Here is a 21,191-nt window from a genome sequence, read left to right as displayed (position 1 = left end):
TACCCCCGGCCCTTTGTTCCGCCGCCCTGGGCGCTTTGTCCGGCCCGTGGCGCCCCGCATCCCTTCCCCTTCTCCTCCCCGCCGCTGTCCTGGCTCCGGCGCCCCTTTGTTGAGCCCCCACTTCTCCGGAGCCCAGTGACCTGCCGCAGCCCGGGCTCCAGACTCCTGCCTTGATTTTGCTTCCATTGTCTTTCTCGTGCGTATCCCCTCTCACCTTTCTCCCGGTCCGGGATCACCCCCAGAGGCTTTGTCTCTCCCGTGCCGGGGCCCGTTCTCCGGCATCCCCTGCCCCTCCCCGCCGGCGGCTGATTGATCCACGACCCACGGCGTGTGTCTGCCGAACTGTCTCAGCCCCGGGGACTCCCATCTGGCGCTTCCGAGTGCAGACAGTCTCCACGGTTTGTTGTTGTTTTGTGGGTCTGGAAGATGCATGGGATACTTGGTTTCCTCCTCCGCACCCCTTTCTCTCGGGATTAAAGCGTCTCCAGCTTTCCTCGCTCTTTGGGCCCGGGCTTGTTTTGCTTGGAGGCGGTGGCCCTGGAAAAAGATCTGGTCTCTTGGTGGTCGTTGCGCCCCCCGCCCCCTCTCGATGGTTCCTGACGGCCTAGGCCAAGGGCAGCTGTCTTTCGTGTCTGTGCATCTGGGTGACCTGAGGATGGGTGGAGGGGATTTGGTAAGAAGGAGGCTTAAGGAATTTTTTTTTCCCCCTGTTGGTGTTTGAGAATAGTTTCGTATATCCACAGCGGGTATTCTTTTGGTGTGTTGAGTGGTAGTTGAGTGAATTTTGATGTTAAAAACTTGTGAATGTTGGGGTGAGAATTTCAGCATTTTCTGGAATCTAAATCTAGAGGCTGTTATTTTACCAGTCACTCTTGCCTCATAAGGAAAAGGAGAGACATCCTACCTGGGAAGTCGATAAGAATGTTTTACTTTTTCTTAATCATTAAATAGTTTGCAGTTATTTGCTTTCTGCTCTGTAGCTGTATGACAGCCTTCTGTCCCATTCTTGGGGTTGACATGAGGAAAGCGCTGAGGAGTACTGTTTCTGGTTGATGAATACTGTTTCTAGGATCTTTGTGGAAAATAGTAATCAAATACCGGTTTAAAAAAAAAAAGCATACTGTAAGTATACCTTTAGAATACATGTCAGTCAGTCTTTGGTGAGGCTATCTTAAATACACTTCCTAATATTAAAGGACTATTACATTGTTCTGAGTTCTCATTGTTATGGTAATATTAAGTTTGGGGTTATGTGTGGGGGTGGGGGTGTGGTGTGTTGTATATTAATGGCCTGAGTTACTCAAGGGCTAGGAATAAGAGGTAATTGACCAGGATTACTATAGTGAATGTATTTTTTAGGAGTTTGTTTTTTCCTACTAGTTGCTCTCAATTTTTAGAAGATATGTTACCTGTAAAAGCATTTGGAGTGTCATTTCATTTACAAACTAAAGTTCTATGTGAAGTTTTACTGATAAAGGTTATACAGGATCTTTTGTAAGGAATGTTGGTGCGTTGGAAAGCATTTTTTGTTTTTGGCTGTGGTTACAATTAGTAGTTTGAATTTCAATTAATGGAAAATCATGATTTCATGATCCACATATGAGGTTTTTCTGAAAACTTGCAACCTGTGTTTCATGAGTGGGTTTTACCAATAATAGGCATTTGTCTCCCTCACTCATTCTTAATACGTAATCATTCCTTGGAAGGTAAAATCTTGAGTTTATTGGTTTTGACTGGAAGCAAAGTGTAAATACTGTGTAATAAAGGAAGGTGTTTTGCTGTTACTTGCACTTAGAAGAATGATCACAAAGACATAAAAGCAGTTTTACAATTTGAGTTGTGTTTTTGTTTCTCAATCCTGTGTAAGACCTTTATTTTGTGATGAAATCAAACGGTGCCTTTAACTAAATTATAGCAAACTGTAGCATATTTCGAAATGTACAGGATGAATTGTGTGGCTGGGGAGTTTTCATTCTGATTATTGACTGTTAAATTTTTAAATTTATTGTCCATGCACATAAGAGGCTTGCAGTATTTTCAGATCTGTTCTGATGTGTGCTTCTAGGCACTAGATATTAAGCAGTTAGTGTTTTTAAAAAGTTATCTGTTCCTCCATATTAACAGATTTCTTTCGGTGTTTTTTAAGTGAATAAGATAAAAATTGGTTTGGGGAAGGGGCATTCTTGCCAGGTGTAATTCATTAAATAATCTTTGGCATCCTGGATTGGTAAGTCAGTAGGAAAAAAATTGCTTTGTTTCAAAGTTCATACAAATCTTAATTCTGGTGTTATTAGAAATAAGACCTAGGACTTGACTTTAATTCATTCTTTTGCATTTTGCTTCCTCCTAATACTAAATTTCATGTTATTTCAACTAGGGGCAGTATTTTCTCATGGATTGACTAAAAGTTGTTATTTTTGGCATCTGGCTTTGTGTTTATTTCCAAGTTACTCTACTTCCCCTGGGCCAGTTTCCTAACTATGTAGTAAAATGGGAATTGTAATAAGTTGCCACAGCTGCACGGGATTGCTGTGCCTTAAGATTTGCGAGGCGCATCCTTGGATGAAAGGTGTGGTTAAGGCCTAGGGATTGTTACCAAAATAAGCTTCATATTTCATAGGAAGTCAGTATATAGAAGGTTTTGAACTAAGTTCTTGGCAGGTCACAGTACTGATAGTGGGATGAAAAGAAACTCCAACCCCAAATATGTATTACAGTATGGGTAATAAAACAGACACATCCCGCCCCCCCCATAAACTTATAAGAAGAGGGGCAAGGAAAACAAATTATAGGGTGGTGTGTGTGTTTTGTGTGCGTGTGTGTGTGTGTGTGTGTGTGTGGTGTAAGAGATTGAAGATCTGTCAAACTCAAACATAATAACACATTGTAAAATTATGTGATGCCTTTCCTCTTTCGATTTGTTTTCTGCATGTAGTAGTAGTTCAAAAAATGGTAACAACATATTTTTACTGAACTCTAAGCCAAGTCTGTTAATAGAAACAACTAATTTTAAATATGCCTTAAAATGTTTAGTGCTTTGTCATTTGCTCTTAAGAATATCTTCAGACAACTCAGGACTGTAATTTCAGACTTGATTCTTGGCTTTAGGAAAATGTTTTGCATGTGGAGGACACCCTGTAGATACTAACTGAACGAATGAAACCTGTTGCTTCTGTGTTCCTGGTAGATGATATGCCCCTTCTGGTTCCCCAGCCCTGGATTCTGGATTCCTCTCTCACTAACCCTTTACCATTTAATCCCTAAGAACTGATAGTTTTTCCTCCCAAAAAATCTCTTGAATTTGATTTATTCTTCCTTACGGCTCTCATTTCTCACCTGGATTACTGCAGATGTATTGACGCCTCTCTGCTCTAGTCTCATGCCCTTTATCCAGCTTCCACATACTGCTGTCTTTTTAAAGAGCAAATCTGATCACTTCACTGCTTAGTCTAAAAACCTTTCAATGGCTCCCCCTAGCAGCTTTCGTTAAGAGAGGCAACAGAGTGGAGGGTTGAGATCACATTTATGATTTAATCCAAACTGACTTCCAGTTCTGTCTCTGCAACTTAAAACCCCCGTAATATCGACAAGTTAACCTCTATCAATTGGAAGATAATTATTCCTAATTCAGGATTGTTGTGAGGATTAAATGAGGTAACGAATGAAAGCATTTAGTAGAGTTCCTGGCACCATAGCAAGAACTCAGGAAATGCTAGCTAGCATGGCATATAGGGTCTTCCTGTTTCATTTGCTTCTTCTCCAGCTGAATTGTTGCCAAATTCTCTCGCATCATAATTAATACCCCAGTCATATTTAAAAACTTTGAGCTTCCTGCATGAGCCTAGAAGTTTAATGCTGCCTTGTGCGATGAAAAGTACTGGTCCTTAGTAGGTATTATTCAAAACTAAGATCAGGAAATACTCTAACCTGATCCACTAGGCTAGGTTGGTGCACCTGCTGTGTGTTATTTATTTATTTATTTATTTATTTATTGAGTTGGAGTCTCCATCGCCCAGGCTGGAGTGCAGTGGCACACTCAAGGCCACCCCAGCGTCAACCTGTTGGGCTCTGGCGATCCTTCCGCCTCAGCCTTCCAAGTAGTTGTAACTACAGGTGCGCGCTACCACGCCCGGCTAATTTTTTGATTTATTGTAGAAGTGAGGTCTTGCCAAGTTGCCCAGGCTGGTCTCGAACCCGTGGGCTTAGGCAGTCCACTCGCCTTGGCCTCCCAAAGTGCTGGGATTATGGGCTGAGCCACTGAGCCTGGCCTATTTATTTATTTTTTGAGTTGGAGCCTGGGGAGTCTCTGTCACCCAGGCCGGAGGCATGCTCATGGCCACCACAGCCTCGACCTGCTGGGCTCAGCTGATCCTTCCACCTCAGCCTTCCAAGCAGGTGGAACCACAGGCATGTGCCACTATGCCTGGCTAATTTTTTGATTTATTGTAGAGATGAGGTCTCTCTCTGTTGTTCAGGCTGATCTCCAACTCCTGAGCCCTGGCAGTCCTCCTGTCTCCCACCTCCCCAAGTGCTTGGATTACAGGTGTGAGCTACTATGTCTGACTGTGCTGTGTATTATTAAATGCTATATATAATTCCCTTGCAAGTGTGATATTAAATTGTAATTATCTGTCACACCCAAATATCCTTAGTTACTTGGTGGCAGATATCATTTATATATCCTTATACTTGAAAGAGTGCCTAGCACATGATAGAGACTTAGCAAAAAGATTTTTTTTTTTTTTTTGAGTTGGAGTCTCACTCTGTCACCTAGACTGCAGTGCAGTGGCCACTCCTGGCCACCGCAGCCTCGACCTGCTAGGCTCCGGTGATCCTTCTGCCTCAGCCTTCCAAGTAGCTGGAACTACAGATGTGCGCTACCACACCTGGCTAATTTTTGATTTATTGTAGAGATGAGGTCTCGCCAAGTTGCCCAGGCATGTCTCGAACTCGCGGGCTCAGGCAATCCACTCACCTCGGCCTCCCAAAGTGCTGGGATTACAGGCTGAGCCACTGAGCCCGGCGCAAAAAGATTTTTTGAACAAACAACTCATAGTTTGAAACCTTGATTTAACATGGTTTGTGTAGGTGCGTTTTTATGTATATGGGTATGTGTGTATATACACAGTGTGTGTGTATATAATCCATATAAAATTTGTGTATATATTTAACTTTGATTATGTAGGGTGTCATTGCTGAAGCACTCAGAAGAATTGATATTTTCAGCCACAGGCAGTTTCATAACCCCTGAGAACATTATATAGTAAGACTCTTAGGCAGAAGTTCTTTTTGGATTATTAGAAAATGCTATATTATATTGTTTGTAGAAAACTGACAAGCTTAAATATTGCATTTTATTAGTTATTTATTTGTTGGATTTTATTTTATTTCTTGAGTTGGAGTCTCATTCTCTCCCAGGCTGAAGTGCACTGCCCATGAGCGTGCCACTCACGGCCACCACAGCCTTGATCTGCTGGGCTCAGGTGATCCTTCTACCTTAGCCTTCCAAGTAGTTGGAACCATAGGCATGCACCACCACGCCTGACTGATTTTTATTTATTTATTTATTTTTATTTTTTTGAGTTGGAGTCTCACTCTGTCGCCCAGGCTGGAGTACAGTGGCATGCTCATGGCCACCGCAGCTTTGACCTGCTGGGCTCAGGTGATTCTTCTGCCTCAGCCTTCTAAGTAGCTGGAACTACAGGCATGCGCCACACCACGCACAGTTAATTTTTCTTGATTTATTTTAGAGACAAGATCTCTCCAAGTTGCCCAGGCTGATCTCGAACCTCTGGACTCAGGCAGTCCTCTCGCCTCGACCTCCCAAAGTTCTGGAATTACAGGCTTGAGCCACCACGCCTGGCTGATGTTTTGATTTTTTTTTTTTTTTTGAGTTGGAGTCTCACTCTGTCGCCCAGACTGGAGTGCAGTGGCTGCTCCTGGCCACTGCAGCCTCCATCTGCTGGGCTCTGGCGATCCTTCCGCCTCAGCCTTCCAAGCAGCTGGAGCTACAGGCGCTCACTACCACGCCCGGCTAAATTTTGATTTATTGTAGATATGAGGTCCCGCCAAGTTGCCCAGACAGGTCTCGAACCCGCGGGCTCAGTCAGTCCACTCACCTCAGCCTCCCAAAGGTGCGGGATTACAGGCTGAGCCACCGAGCCCAGCTGATGTTTTGATTTATTGTGGAGACACGGTCTCGCCATGTTGCCCAGGCAGGTCTCAAATCCCTGAACTCAAGCAATCCTCTTGCCTCTGCCGTGAGCCAGTGTTCCTGACTTTTAAAATTTAATTTAATTTAATTTTAAAGATGTGGGGTACAATTTAGGATTAGGTGGACATCATACAGGTCTCCACTTTGCCTCCACTTTGCCTGGTTTGAGATGAGATACTCTTATTGATGTTGTGTCCCTGCTCTCACTCCAGCAGTATCCTGCTACTACAATTCCTTTCTTGTAGTATTATGGTAAAATGTTCAGGGTCTGCTTATGAGTGAGATCATATGTTTTTTTTGTGTAAACATTTTGTTTTTTGTGTGATTGGCTGTCAGTTTTTCTCAAAAGGCTTCTTTATTTTTAAAGTGCCTTAAGTACTTAGATACATTGGGATGTACATTAAACCTTGAGACATCCATAGAACTAAATAATAACTTGATCATCTATAGGAAGATTCAAGTCTTGTGGACAGATTTCTTATAGGTAATTTTAGCCTTCAGTTTCTACCTCTGTAAAATAGGGAATCATAATTTACTTATGTTTTATTTGCCAGGCATGTTATGACTGTTGAAAGGTAAAATGTATGAAATTATAAAGGCCAAATGAAGCAGTGTATATGTAACTGGTTTTTGAATAATAAAGCACTCTATATAAACATTTTAATTATTATAACAATCAGTTTCTTCTGGTAGGCAGGGTTCAAGATGGATTTTTTTACTGCAGCCTGCGGTTTTTGTGCCATGTTTTAGGAATGCAGCACTGTATTTAGTGCAGAGGACTGCATCCCTTGAAATATATGCTTTCAGCCAGGTGTGGTGGCTCACGCCTGTAATCTCAGCACTTTGGGAGGTGGAGGTGAGAGGATTGCCTGAGCCCATGGGTTTGAAACCAGTCTGGGCAAACGTGGCGAGGCCTTGTCTGTACAATACATCAAAAAATTAGCTGTGCGTAGTGGCACACTCCTGTAGTTCCATCTACTTGGAGGGCTGACACGGAAGGATTGCCTGAGCCCAGCAGGTGGAGTCTGCAGTGTCTGTGAGTGTGCCACTGCATTCCAGCTTCGGCAACAGAGTGAGACTCGAACTCAAAAAAAAAAAAAGGAAATATGTACTTTGGCATTTTGAGCAGACATATTAGGTGAATACTGCTTGACCATGGGTGTTGTCATTGAGTCACCCCCAACTTTCTGGGATCTACTTTGTACTGCTTCTGCTTGGGCAGCTGTAGCAATGTTGGAAAGTTGAATGCCCAACTGCTACTCTGTCAGACACACACTGGCCGCAGTTTTGGATGCCTTTTAGGCCTGGCACAACATCATGGTGTTGCTTATGCCTCATTAGGCCTGTTTCTGCTTCAGGGAATGAAATGGTATCCTAATAGTCTGAAAAGGGTACTGGGCTTCCTGAACATGTCACACTTACTGTGGGTGGGGCAGGGGGAGCATCAGAGGCACTGTAAATGGTAGTAGTTACCTGTCTGAACATTTACATAATTTGTTGTGTCGCGACAGTGTATAGTGATAAGCATGCCATCTTTTGAGTTAGATTGGTGAGGTCCAGGGCATTCTTGGGAATATTTTTACTATTTTCAGTTTACAAAAAAGAAAGACAGAAAACACTGCTTTTTAGGCATCTTGAGTTGCAGAGGCTCTTCAGTGAAAGCTGTATATGTTTGATGTGAGGTGAAATACACTAAAACCAACCTGGAGCTTTTTAATTCCCCTTCCAGTATTTGTCTATACTGTATTCAGTAGTCTTAACCTGGCCTTAGAGCTAATGTTTGTGGATTGTTAATTAGATGATAGGCTTGTAAGTAAATAAGAATAGTTCCTTGTGAAAGTTTATACAGGGCAACCCCCTTGGGTCCTTTCCCACTGTGGGAGCTTTTCTGTCCTCTCAATAAATCCTGCTTTCTAAAAAAAAAAAAAGTTTATACAAACAAAAACATTTATTTCTTTATAAAGCTGTTTTTTAGTAAGTATAATAGAGATTGTGTTAGAGAAGTGCACTATTGCATTATGAAATGTAAACCCAGTGTTGTAGAGACTTTAAAGGTATCGTGAGCAGCTTGTTGTGGATGTAGCCTGATTTGCTCCAGAACATGTTACTTGAGACTCATGTATGTAATTGAAACAAAGGTATTTGTTCCCTTTTTGGAAAACTGCACACCTACTAAAATTTTGCCTTATTTTGCCAGCATTCCTTTTCAGATAATTTTTTTTTTGGTTTGAGTATGAAAACTATTCATGCAAAAAATTATACAGTTCTGTGCATAGTTCATATGCCATATGCCAACTGGAGTAAGCAGAACATTGAGGTCCCAAGACATGTAGGAAGAGTGAAGGAATATGAGTATCACCATGTTTTAGTGACTCTCCTTTTAGTATTGTTTTAATAACACTGTGTTTATTAAAGAAGCAGTTGTTGAGCACTTACGAGGTATGAGACTGCTATATTCTGGTTCTTTAAGACTGCTAAGGAATGGTTTGGTGAAGCTCATGATTTAGTGGGAAGTACACAGATAATTACAGTATAGGAGAGATGATAAGTGGTGTAACAGATGTTTAGTGTTGGTGGGAACACAGGTGTGAATAATTAGCTCCAGTTGCAAGGGAGTTCATAGAAAAGGTGAGAATGATAGGGGATGGTGGGAAATTAAACTGGAAAAGTAGTTGGGAGGTCTCTTGGAGGACTTTAAGTGCTAAGGTGAGTATTTGAATATCAATCAGGGATACAGAGGATAGGCATAGGGCATTGAAGATTTAGATCAGATGATTTTAAGCTGGATGTAAACAATGTAAAATAGATTGGAATTGGTGGAGACCATATGATGAAAATAATCAAGATCTGATCATAGTAGTAGGCCTAGGAATGAATTGACAAGGCAGAGTCAAAATTGTGTAAGGAGCTTTGGAATCATTGTACTGTCTGTCACTAAAATAGGTTTGTGGTTATGAGCATGCCGTTTATCCAAGACTTTTCCTTTGTCTAAAAGGTGGGAGATAATAATATTTCATGGTATTGCTGTGAGGATTAAATGTTATATGGGATATAAAATGTCTAGCTTAGTTAGTTCTGGAAATAGTATGTGTTCCATAAAGGTTCTACCCTGCCCTTTTTCTGAACTGTGGAAGTTAAAGGATAAGATGGTGGGGTGGGGGGTTGTGCACCCACCAGAAGGGAAGGTGGGGAAAAAACCTGAACAATTAAAATCTGGGTGATAGGCCTAGGTAAGAGGATTGCCTGAGCCTGGGGTTCGAGACCAGCCTGGGTAACTCGTCTCTACAATAAATCAAAAAATTAGCCGGGTGTGGTAGCGGGCACCTGTAGTTCCAGCTGCTTGGAAGACTGAGGCGGAAGGATCACCTGAGTCCCGTAGGTGGAGGCTGCGGTGGCCGTGAGTGTGTCACTGCACTCCAGCTAGGGCAACAGAGTGAGATTCCAACTCAAAAAACCCAAAACAGGCAGGGTGATAAAATGATTAAAAAAGGAAAAATGTGAGTGAGATGAACAGGTTTAAGAGAACCTGTTTAACAAATTGTTGGCATTTATTTTAGGTTTTAAATAAATGCTGAGTACTTATTTTTGCATACTTCTGCTGTTAAACTGAACATTGTTCTACAATTATGTACATTTATCTGTATTGAATATCTACATATCTACTCTGTCAGTAAGATCCATAAGGAGAGGAGCAATATTTTACTTGCATAATTATGCAGTACATACTATCTGCCAGAATGTTAGTTGCTTGCTGATGAATGTTGAGTGAATTTAATAATATATAACACTTGCCACTAGGTGGCACTTAATCTAAATTGTAAGACTGACTTTTAGCATAGGTTGATTTCTCTACCTAGAACCCATGTAGAAACTGACCCCCTGCCTTTTCTTTTTGAAGTGGAATATGGAACCTATGTCAAATAGAAAACTCCTTTTGAGTGTTGAAAATTAGAAAAGTGTAATGACATTAGAATAAGTCATGGAAGCTGAAGGGAGGTACAGTGAAATTCACAAGTGAACACATTCACACGTGCTTAAAGTGAAGTTCGGTGATATGGTTTTGGGCAGTATTTTTTTTTTTTTTTTTTGATGTTGAGACTGGATTGCTTTAGAAGAGGATATTGTGGGGATTTGTTTCTTAGAGGATTTGATAAAAGATGAAGTGTGGTCTATATGTTCTCTTGCATACTTATACTCTCAGTTGAAGAGGAACATATCCTAGAATTGTAACTGCATCCTGTGTGATGTGTGTGTGTGTGTGTGTGTGTGTGTGTGATTTAAATCTGTTAGATTCAGGAAACTTTAGAGCTAGAGAAACCCTTATTAATCACATGCTCTATAGAATCCACTCATTTAAACATAGGCACAAGATAGGTTAGATAAATTATAGTTGGCTAATGGCTGAGACACACTGAGTAACTGAGCTAGTTCCTGGTTTGTTTTGGGGGAAGGTGGAGGCTTATGTCGATCTTTTTACTGTTTACTGTTTTCTATTTGTCCCACTCAGCTGCCTTTTAATGTTACATGCTTTTTTTTTTTTTTTTTTTTTTTTTTTTGAGTTGGAGTCTCACTCTGTCACCCAGACTGGAGTGCAGTGGCACACTCTTGTGGCATGCTCCCGGCAACTGCAGCCTCAACCTGCTGGGCTCCGCGATCGTTCCGCCTCAGCCTTCCAAGAAACTGGAACTACAGGCGAGCGCTACCACGCCCGGCTAATTTTTTTTTTTTTTTTTTGAGTTGGAATCTCACTCTGTCACCCAGACTGGAGTGCAATGGCCGCTCCAGGCCACCGCAGCCTCGACCTGCTGGGCTCCTGCGATCCTTCCACCTTTGCCTTCCAAGTAGCTGGTACTACAGGCACACGCTACCACACCCTGCTAATTTTTGATTTATTGTAGAGACAAGGTCTTGCCAAGTTGCCCAGGCGAGTCTCGAACCTGCGGGCTCAGGCAGTCCACTCGCTTTGGCCTCCCAAAGTGCTGGGATTACAGGCTGAGCCATTGAACCTGGCCCTTGCACTTTTTAATAGCCCTTTTTTCTGTTATGTGTGGCCTTAGACCAAGGATGCCAACTCCTCAGCTCTCAAGCCTGCTTGATGGCGTGCTGCTTGCTGCCAGTGTTGCTTCATAAATGGTCAGCTCTGAGCCTGCCTCTTCTTTCCCCTTTTTGCTGTGTTCCTGTTCTTGATGCTGCTTGTGATCTTTATCTTGTATTTCTATCTGGTCAGGCTGGTCTCTTTAGAAGCATTGTTGTCTCACTGCACCCCTTCCCCACTCTGCTTCAGTTGCTCCTACTCAAGAACTGGTCAGTGCAGTTACCCCGGGCTCCCTCCAGCCTCTGCAGCTTGTCTTCCTAGCTTTTTGGTTCTGTCACCTACACTAAACTGCAACTGGCTGTTTCCAGAGCCTCTGGAAGAGAAGATGGAAGGACAGAGAGGAGAGTAAGAAGAAAGAAGGCTGTTATACAGGGAAGAGAGGCCACAACTTGAAATTTTATACTGAAAGATGGTCTAGCTTACGAACTTAATGTACGTGCAATGATGTTTCTCATGTATATGCCAAGGCAGTATTACTCTCCAGACTATGAGATCATTAAATCTGTTGTATCTGTCATCCATGTTTATCCAAATGTCAAGGAAGTGAATTAAGTCTGTTTCAGCATTCTAAAGATAGTAGTGATAGTATATGGTAATGTACTTACAGCTTTTTTTTTTTTTTTTTTTTTTTTTGAGTTAGAATCTCACTCTGTTGCCCAGACTGGAGTGCAGTGGCTGCTCCCAGCCACCGCAGCCTCGACCTGCTGGGCTCTGGCGGTCCTTCCGTTTCAGCCTTCCAATTCCAAGTAGCCGGAATTACAGGCTTGTGCTACCATGCCCGGCTGATTTTTTGATTTATTGTAGAGATGAGGTCTCGTTGCCCAGGCGGGTGGCGGGCTCAGGCAATCCACTCACCTCAGCCTCCCAAAGGCGTAGGATTACAGGCTGAGCCACCAAGCAGGGCTTACTTACAGCTTTTAATGATGATTGTCATTATTCAACTAAATGTATAGTACTGAATTAATGGGAGTTACCACTTCACTGTTGTAATGTTAAAAAAAAAAACAAAAACTCAAGCCTGGATAGTTGTAACCTTTTTTTTTAAAGTTAGATTCTCACTCTGTCGCCCAGTGCAGTGTCACATTCACAGCCACTGCAGCCTCGACCTGCTGGGCTCAGGCGATCCTTCTGCCTCAGCCTTCCAAGTAGCTGGAACTACAGGTGTGCACCTCCATTCCCGGCTAATTTTTCTTGATTTATTGTAGAGATGATGTCTGACCATGTTGCCCAGGCTGGTCTCGAACCCCTGGGCTCAGGCACTCCTCCCACCTCAGCCTCCCAAAGTGTTGGGATTACAGGCGTGAGCCACCTCACCTGGCTGGATAGTTGCAACTTTCAAAGCTTATCTCATAATTATTGGTAAGCCTTTCTTTCTTTGTTCTGGCCTTCCCCCCTATATTCAGTGTTGGTATGTATATTTTGCACACAGAATTTAGTGACATCATTTACTTAAACCTGTAGTTTCTTAGCTATAATGCCTAGAAATTGTCAGTTGGTAAATTAAATACCTTTTAAATCACATTACAATTTAAATTAAAAAAATTTTTTTTTTTTTTTGGGTTGAAGTCTCACTCTGTCACCCAGACTGGAGTGCAGTGGCTGCTCCCGGCCACCGCAGCCTTGACCTGCTGGGCTCCGGCGATCCTTCTGCCTCAGCCTTCCAAGTAGCTGGAACTACAGGCGCGCGCTACCACGCCTGGCTAACTTTTTGATTTATTGTAGAGATGAGGTCTTGCCAAGCTGCCCAGGAGGGTCTCGAACCCGTGGGCTCAGGCAATTCATTCACCTCAACCTCCCAAGGCACAGGATTACAGACTGAGCCACCGAGCCAGGCAATGATTATTTTTTTTAACAAGTCAGGGTCTCATTCTGTTGTCCAGGCTGGAATGCAGTGGCACAATCTCACTGCAGCCTCAGACTCGTGGGCTCAAGCAGTCCTCCCACCTCAGCTTCCTGACTAGCTGGGACTAACAGTGCATTCCACCACACCAGGCTAATTTTTTATAGGGACAGTCTTGCTGTGTTGCCCAGGTTGGTCTGGAACTCCTAGACGCAAACTGTCCTCCTACCTTGGCCTCTTAAAGTGTTGGGATTACAGGTATGAGCCATGTACCTGGCCTTTGATTGTCTTTCTTATTAGAAAAATATTTATTTTAAGAATTGCAAAAGTTGCTTAAATAATGTTATATAAAGTGAGCCACTGTAGTCTCATACTAGGAAATAACCACTGTTAACAATTGGGAGTACAGTTGACCCTTGAACAACATGGATTTCAAGACTCAGTGTGTCTACTCTTTTTTCTTTTTTGTGAGAAAGCAGGATTTATTAAGAGGACAGAAAAGCTCCCACAGTGGGAGGGAACCTGAGGGGGTTGCCCCAGTGTGTCTACTCTTATGTGGACTTTTTCAACTATACATGAGTGGAAAATACAGTATGTGTGGGATGTAAAACTTGTGTTTATGTTGGGCTGACTGCAGATCTGGAACATGTGTGGATTTTGGTAAATGTGAGGGTCCTGGAATCAATCCCCTGTGGATACTGAGGGACAACTGTATATTTCTTAATGTTGAAATGGAAATGCTGACATTCTACTTTGTATTAAAAATGTCAACAATTTGGCATATATGAAGGGGTTCAAGGAACTCATGTTTTGTGGAATATCTACTCCGTATTGTGAAGGAGTTTATCTATTTTATAGATAAGAAGTCTGAAGGTCGGGGATGTAGTGATTTAATTCAAGTTCACACAGTTTTGCTCCTGCCTTTGCCATTGCATTTACTCTACTTAGTACTGACAGTCTTTTTGTTTATCTCCCCATCTGAACTCACTGCTAGGTGACAAGACAGTCTCAGATGTAAACAAGTGTATTATTACAAGGCTTTAAAAAAATAGTAGATTCTCCCTATTAGTTTGCTTTAAAAAAAGTCTGCTTCCTAGAAGTGCATTCAAATTTGATTAGAGTAGTCTTTGAACTCAATGGTTGTCTGAAATAGCATCATTTATCTTTAAGTAAAATTTTCTATTTCATTAAAAACAATTTTTTTTGAGGCAGGATCTTGAAAACCCCTGGGCTCAGGCTTGTCCTCCTGTCTTAGCCTCCTGAGCAACTGGGATTACAGGTGTTTGCCACTGTGCCCGGCTTAATTTTTAAAATAATAATCTTATCAGGCATTCCTGGGATGTTGCTCCATCAGAGAATCCTCTTTTTGTGCTTCATATTTTTAGTGTTTTTCAAATATTCCTTTTATGCCTACAGATTAATTTTTAGGTCTTTTAAATTGTTCTATATATACCCTTTGTGGCCTTGGGCAAGTTACTCAGTTGCATCGTAACTTAAGTTCCCACAGTTGTAAAATGGAGAACCTACCTCAGAGTTCTTGTGTATGCAAAGGGCTTGCTAGACTAGGCCCCGGTCTATAAGAATTGCCTGATAATCCATTTCCTTTCTTACCACTTATTCAAGCCTCTGTCATGTTTTCTTTGCTACTTATTCCTCTTTCAGTCTTAAATGTTTTGGTTCACAATGTTTATCTTGATCTTGTTTTGTTTTTGACTTCATGTCTGTGTGGTTAGTGTGGATGCTTAGATTTATATTCTTAAATATTTCATATTTTTACTGGTTATTCTGTTGACCACGAAACTTGACTTTTCCAAAATAGCCTGTTCTTTTCACCACCTAGGTATGTTATACCCTCCTATAAAATAGACTTAATAGCTGTCAAGTTCCATCTGCCATCTAACTGCCATATGTGAACATTCACTTCAGTAACTTCTTAATTTCCTTTCACTCTACCCTTTTAAATTTTGTTGACGACCAGATCTTTCCTTTTGGCTTCCTTGTATCTCTTACCACTTATTCTGGGCTCTCCTTTCCTTGCTCATTGCCGTTGCCATGTTCTCCAGGCCTGTTTCATCTCATGGTTGGACTCTCGTCACAGCCTTGTCCACCTCCCTCCATTTGCTTCCTTCTTTAGTCTATGGTTGTTGGTGGTTTGTCCTACTTGTTAGTATTTTGGGGTTTTGGGGAACCCAAGTTACCTAATTTTATTGTAAATGATGCTGATGGATTTTGATTTTACTGTTTAGTTGCCACTCTTTTATGTAGGAAAGATTGGAAAATGCTGTTGCCACCACCATCCTAAAATCTTGTCTGCAATTTTAAAAAGTATCACAGACGAGTATATATTAATTGTAAACTAAGTTGATATAAAGTGAATAAGATAGTTCGTCTGCATACCTGATTCCCAGCCTCCAGATATATGTATGTTTACAATGGGGTGAATTTCCTTCGACTCAAAATTAATTTTCTTGACATGTTTGAGTCTGTTTCTCAGGTATTGAGAAAGGAAGAGTCATGCTTGCTATTTTTATTTTATTGTGAGTCAGTCTTACTCTGTCGCCCATGCTGGATTACAGTGGCACCCTCAGGGCCCCTGTAGTCTCCACCTGCTGGGACCTTCTGCCTCAGCCTTTCAAGTAACTGGAACTACAAGTGCGCATCACCACACCAGCTAACTTTTTGATTAATTGCAGAGACAAGGTCTCACCAGTTGCCCAGGCTGGTTTGGAACTCCTGACCTCAGGCAATTCTTTCGCATCTGCCTCCCAAAGTGCTGCGCTTACAAGCATGAGCCACCATGCCTGGCTGTTTTTGTTTTTAGAGACAAGGTCTTGCTCTGTCATCTAGGCTGTAGTGCAGTAGTGTGAACACAGTTCATTGTAGCCTCAATTTCTTGGACTCAAGCCGTGCTCCTGCCTCAGCCTCCTAAGTAACTGGGACTGTAGGCATGCACCACCATGCCAGACTTTTATTTTTGGAAGAGACAGAGTCTTGCTATGTTTCCCAGGTTGATCTTGAACTCCTGGCCTCCAGCAGTCTTTCCACCTCTGTCTCTCAGAGTGCTGGGATTACTGGCGTCAGGCAGTGTGCTCAGCCTATTTTTATAAAATGTTCTGTAGAGAGACAGTTTCAGTGGCTCTGTGCCTGTAATCTCAGCTACTTCCGAAGCAGAGGCAGAAGGATTGCTGGAGGCCGGGAATTGGAGATGTGCCTGGGCAACATAGTGAGACCCTTGTGTCTTAAAAATAAATTAGTTGGGTATGATGGCGTATGCCTGTAGTCCCAGTTACTCTGGAGGGTGAGATAGGAGGATCCCTGGAGCTCAGGAGGCTGCAGTGAGCTATGATCTCACCATTGCACTCCAGCCTGGCCAACAGAGACCTCATCTCTTAGTAAAAGTTACTTAGAAAGGTAAACTTAGCCAGGCTCTGTTGCTCAGCCTATAATCCCATGCCTTTGGGAGGCTGAGGTGAGTGGATTGCCTGAGACTGTGGGTTCAAGACCCGCCTGGGCAACTCGGTGAGCCCTCATCTCTACAATAAATAAAAAAATTAGCCAGGTGTGGTAGCGCATGCCTGTAGTTCCAGCTACTTGGAAGGCTGAGGCGGAAGGATCGCCGAAGCCCAGCTGGTCGAGGCTGCAGTGGCCGGGAGCGGCCACTGCACTCTCAGTCTGGGTGACAGAGTGAGACTCCAACTCAAAAAAAAAAAAAAAAAGGTAAACTTTTTTTTTGTGCTTACATTAAAGAATATGGGTAGGTTTTGTTATTTAAACTTATATATATAGATATGTTTCCCCCTGATAACAAATGTAACAATATAAAAAGGGAAAAAATTATAATTAAACACAGGTTAACATTTTAATGTATATTAATCTTTTCAAGCTTAAAAAAGGTTTTAAGACTTCCTCCTTCCCCCAAAGTAATACAAAAATATATCGTAAAAAAGAAAAAAATGTTCCAAATATTAGAGTAGAAAGAGCAGTGCTTCTTTGTTTCCTTCCAGAGAATGCCTTTGTTTAGTGGTTGATGTGTAGCATTTTATAGATGTCTGCTGGATACATGTAAAGGCATTGCAAGCTTTTTTTTTTTTGAGTTGGAGTCTCACTCTGTGCCCAGTCTGGAGTGCAGTGGCACACTCACGGCCACTGCAGCCTTTACCTGCTGGACTTAGGCAATCCTTCTGCCTCAGTCTTCCAAGTAGCTGAAACTACTGGTATGCACCACCACGCTGGGCTAATTTTTTGATTTATCATAGAGACGAGGTCTCACCAAGTTGCCCAAGCTAGTTATGAACTCGTGGGTGCTGGGGTTACAGGTGTGAGCCACTGTGCCCAGCTGCAAGATTTTTAAATTCTGTTGTTCTGACCTTCCTGTTTGTCTTCCCTTCCTCTGCATACATTGGATTATATCAACTAAACAGCATATCGTTCTTCAATTTACTTGGGTTGTTAGCTAGGATTTCTTGTGTGTCTCTGGGTATCAGTAAGTGTGGCTCCTGATTCTCAATGGCTGTTTTGAGATTGTCTCCAACTGTTTATTTTTTTGCATTACCTCTGCTAACACACCTGTGAATGTGTGAAGGTGACTGATATCTGGATACCTTTGCATGGAATCACTGTTTTTTTCATCTGTTTATTGACTATTTTTATTTTCCTTGTGAATTATGTATTTATAACACTTAATTCATTTTTCTGTTTGAAATATATCTTTTCTTGTGTAAAATCTTTTTATTTTCTGCATATTGCTTTTTGTCAATTCTGTGTATTAAATATTACATTTTTCCTAGTTTTCATTTTGTCATTCAGTTTTATTTATTTTTGTCATACAAGAGTTTAACATTTTTATGTGGTCAAATTTGTTTGACTAAGACTTCTCCTAAAGGCTTTTTCCTAAGTTTTTCCTTAGACTTTGTGTTTTGCTTAACTTCCTTACCTAAGATTATGAAAACATTCTTATATGTGTTTTCTTGTATATGTTATTTTACAATTTAAAAACAAATTTATTCCTTTAACCCTTCTGAGAGTTTGGTCTTTTTGTTTATTTGTTTTGTTATGTATTATGTGGGTATTATGTGGTGTAGGTGGTCACCTATATTTTTCCTAATAGATAAACCAAGTTTACAGCATTTGTATTCATGCATTCATCTTTTTCTCTCTTCCCTCATATAGAACAGTGGTTCTCAAAACGAAGTCTCTTGACTAGCAGCAATAGAATTGCCTGGAAACTTGTTAGAAATTCAGCTTTCTGGTGTTCCATCCCAGACCTTCTGTAGGTGGGATCCAACAATCTGTACCTCAGCAAGCCTTTCAGGTGATTCTGTTTACTAAAGTTTGCAACCTGCTGGGAGTATTCTTCTTAGGGCAAGCATACTTGTGGCACTGGATCCCACTCCTTGGCTTCTCTGAGGCATTAGACTAGTCAACTAACCTTCCTTTTCTCTCATCTCAATTTTGTTTTTTGTTTTGTTCTTTTTGATTCAGAGTCTCTGTTGCCTGGGCTGAAGTGCAGTGGCATGATCAAGCTGCAGCCTCAGCTTCCTGGGCTCTGGCAATCCTTCTGCTCAACCTCTCAGTAACTGGGACCTACAGTCGCACACCACTGCATCTGGCTAATTTTTTGACTTTTTTGTGGAGATGAGGTCTTGCTATGTTGCCCAGGCTGATCTCAAACACCTGGGCTCAAGCAATCCTCCTGCCTCAGCCTCCTGAAATGTTGGGATTTTAGGTGTGAGCCACCACGACCAGCCTTCTCAATTTTTAACTTTCTGCTGAAGCATTCTTAACAGTATTTAAACATGCTGTTATTTCTCCTTTGGACCCCACAATGCTCTCTAGTTCCCGATGTCTCTGCCCCCTTGTGTAACAGACCTCCTCTGAAGAGTTCTCTCTCTCAATTATTCTCCTGCTTTTCTCCCTAAACCTACCTAGCCAGACTTTTGTCTCCACCACTCCAACAAAACTGCTGCCCTCAAGGTTACCATACAGCTCAGGTAGAGGTCAGCTTTTTTCCCAAATGTTTTTTGATTGGACTTACCTGATTAGCAACATTTGACATTTTGGGTCACTCTCTTGTTCAGACATTTTCTTCATTTGACTTCGAGGATACCATGCTCCTAGTTTTCCTCCTACCATGGCACCTTTTTCTATGGCTCCTTACTAGTGCTTTCTCATTTCACCACATTTAAACTTTGGGGTGCCCCAGAGTTTAACCTCTGGATTTTTTTTTTTTTTTTTTTTTGAGTTGGAGTCTCACTCTGTCACCCAGACTGGAGTGCAGTGGCCGCTCCTGGCCACTGCGGCCTTGACCTGCTGGGCTCCGGTGATCCTTCTGCCTCAGCCTTCCAAGTAGCTGGAAATACAGGCGCGTGCTACCATGCCCGGATAATTTTTTTGATTTATTGTAGAGATGAGGTCTTGCCAAGTTGCCCAGGCGGGTCTCGAACCCGCGGGCTCAAGCAGTCCACTCACCTCAGCCTCCCAAAGGCGCGGGATTACAGGCTGAGCCACCGAGCCTGGCTCAGGAAATGATTCTAACACCACGTCCATGGAAGATATTACTAATACGAATGATGCAAGATTCTCATGGTTTTGGTACTCTAGATGCATTTCATTCTTACGGTTATACCACAGTACTTTTAATTTGGTTTTATGTAAAACTCTTCTGTTACTGTCATTTTAAAGTCTTTGCTGTCAAATTTTGTTGTTTTTCTAACACAGCAGCTGTGGATGTGACTTAAAAACTGATGAATATCTACAATGATGAGCCTTTATGGAGCAATGAAAGGCTGCTTATAAATTGTAGCCACAGTTGCAATGAATTCTGTGTTTGTTACTGTGAATCCCTAAGGGTAATGTTTTTTTGAGGGGAAGAGTTAGGATGGTACAAACTGAGAGCGTTTCTGTTCTGGTAATCTTTCCCACTTAGGATTTTGAAGGAATTTGGAATGTTTTTGCTTGACTGTTTTAATCATTCTTCCTCTAAATATATTATTTGGATCTGTGTGAAGGTAAACTGTAAGTTTAAGGTGTTTTATGGGTATGGCTTTTTGTCTTCAAATACTTTGCTCACAGCAGCTACATGTAATAGCACTTATGGATAATGTTTTACCTGCGTCTACTGCCTAAAGCTGTAAATGTTGGGCTATGTGAAATGAAATATTTCTACTTGGTATCTTTAGCTCATGCACACGAGTAGTTTTAGGCACAGTGCCTACACCCGCTTTTATTTCAAAAGAATATGGTGTTAATACGTATCTTAGACAAATAGTTAACTATAATATTAAGTAATTTTCTTCTGCAGTATTAAAGACATCACCTGGAGCTGAACTACAAAAATTAAGGGAGCTGTGATGGTATTTGTTGTTGTTGTTTGAGACAGTCTTGCTTTGATATCCAGGCTGGCATGCAGTGGCACTATCATGCCTTGCTGCAGCCTTAAACTCCTGGGCTTAAGTGGTCCTCCCACTTCAGCCTCCCAACTAGCTGGGACTATACAGACTTGCAACACCTTGCCTAACTTATTTTTAAGTTTTGTGTAGGGATAGTTTCTCGTCGTGTTCCCAGGCTGGTCTCAAACTTTTGACCTCAAGTGATCCTCCTACTTTGGCCTCCCAAAGTATTGGGATTAAAGGAGTGAGCCACTGTACCTGATGAGCTGTGGCATTTCTCATCAAAGTTTCTGGAAGATAGCATTCTCAAAATAATTTTAGAAAAAGTTCATTTACTTATTTTTTTTATAGAGCAGAAAATAAAAATGACAGGGTGGAATACCAAAAGTTGAAACAAATGAGGATTCCTGATTTCTCCTCTAAAAAACCCTGCTGTACATGTGAGATTAGAGTTAGTATTTCTGGTGTCAATATATTTGCAAGTCTCTGATATAGACTTCTTTTCTTTCTTTCTTTTTTTTTTTTGAGTTGGAATCTCACTCAGTTGCCCAGTCTGGAGTGCAGTCTGGCCACTGCAGCCTCGATCTGCTGGGCTCCAGCGATCCTTCCACCTCAGTCTTCCAAGTAGCTGGAATTACAGGCGCGCGCTACCAC

The 21,191-nt window shown here is 41.8% G+C and overlaps 1 protein-coding gene across 3 annotated transcripts in view; it reads left to right on the top strand.

Annotated features, from left to right (window-relative positions):
* Positions 1 to 21,191, top strand: part of RBPJ (recombination signal binding protein for immunoglobulin kappa J region) — a 116,654-nt gene that overhangs the window by 760 nt on the left and 94,703 nt on the right. The window lies entirely within an intron of this gene.

The sequence above is a fragment of the Carlito syrichta genome, unplaced genomic scaffold, assembly GCF_000164805.1.
Source record: "Carlito syrichta isolate Samal-C Ts95f unplaced genomic scaffold, Tarsius_syrichta-2.0.1 Scaffold301929, whole genome shotgun sequence".
Taxonomy (NCBI): Eukaryota; Metazoa; Chordata; class Mammalia; order Primates; family Tarsiidae; genus Carlito; species Carlito syrichta.
The sequence above is the reverse complement of the archived record's forward strand: the minus strand, read 5'-3'. Positions and strand labels throughout refer to the sequence as shown.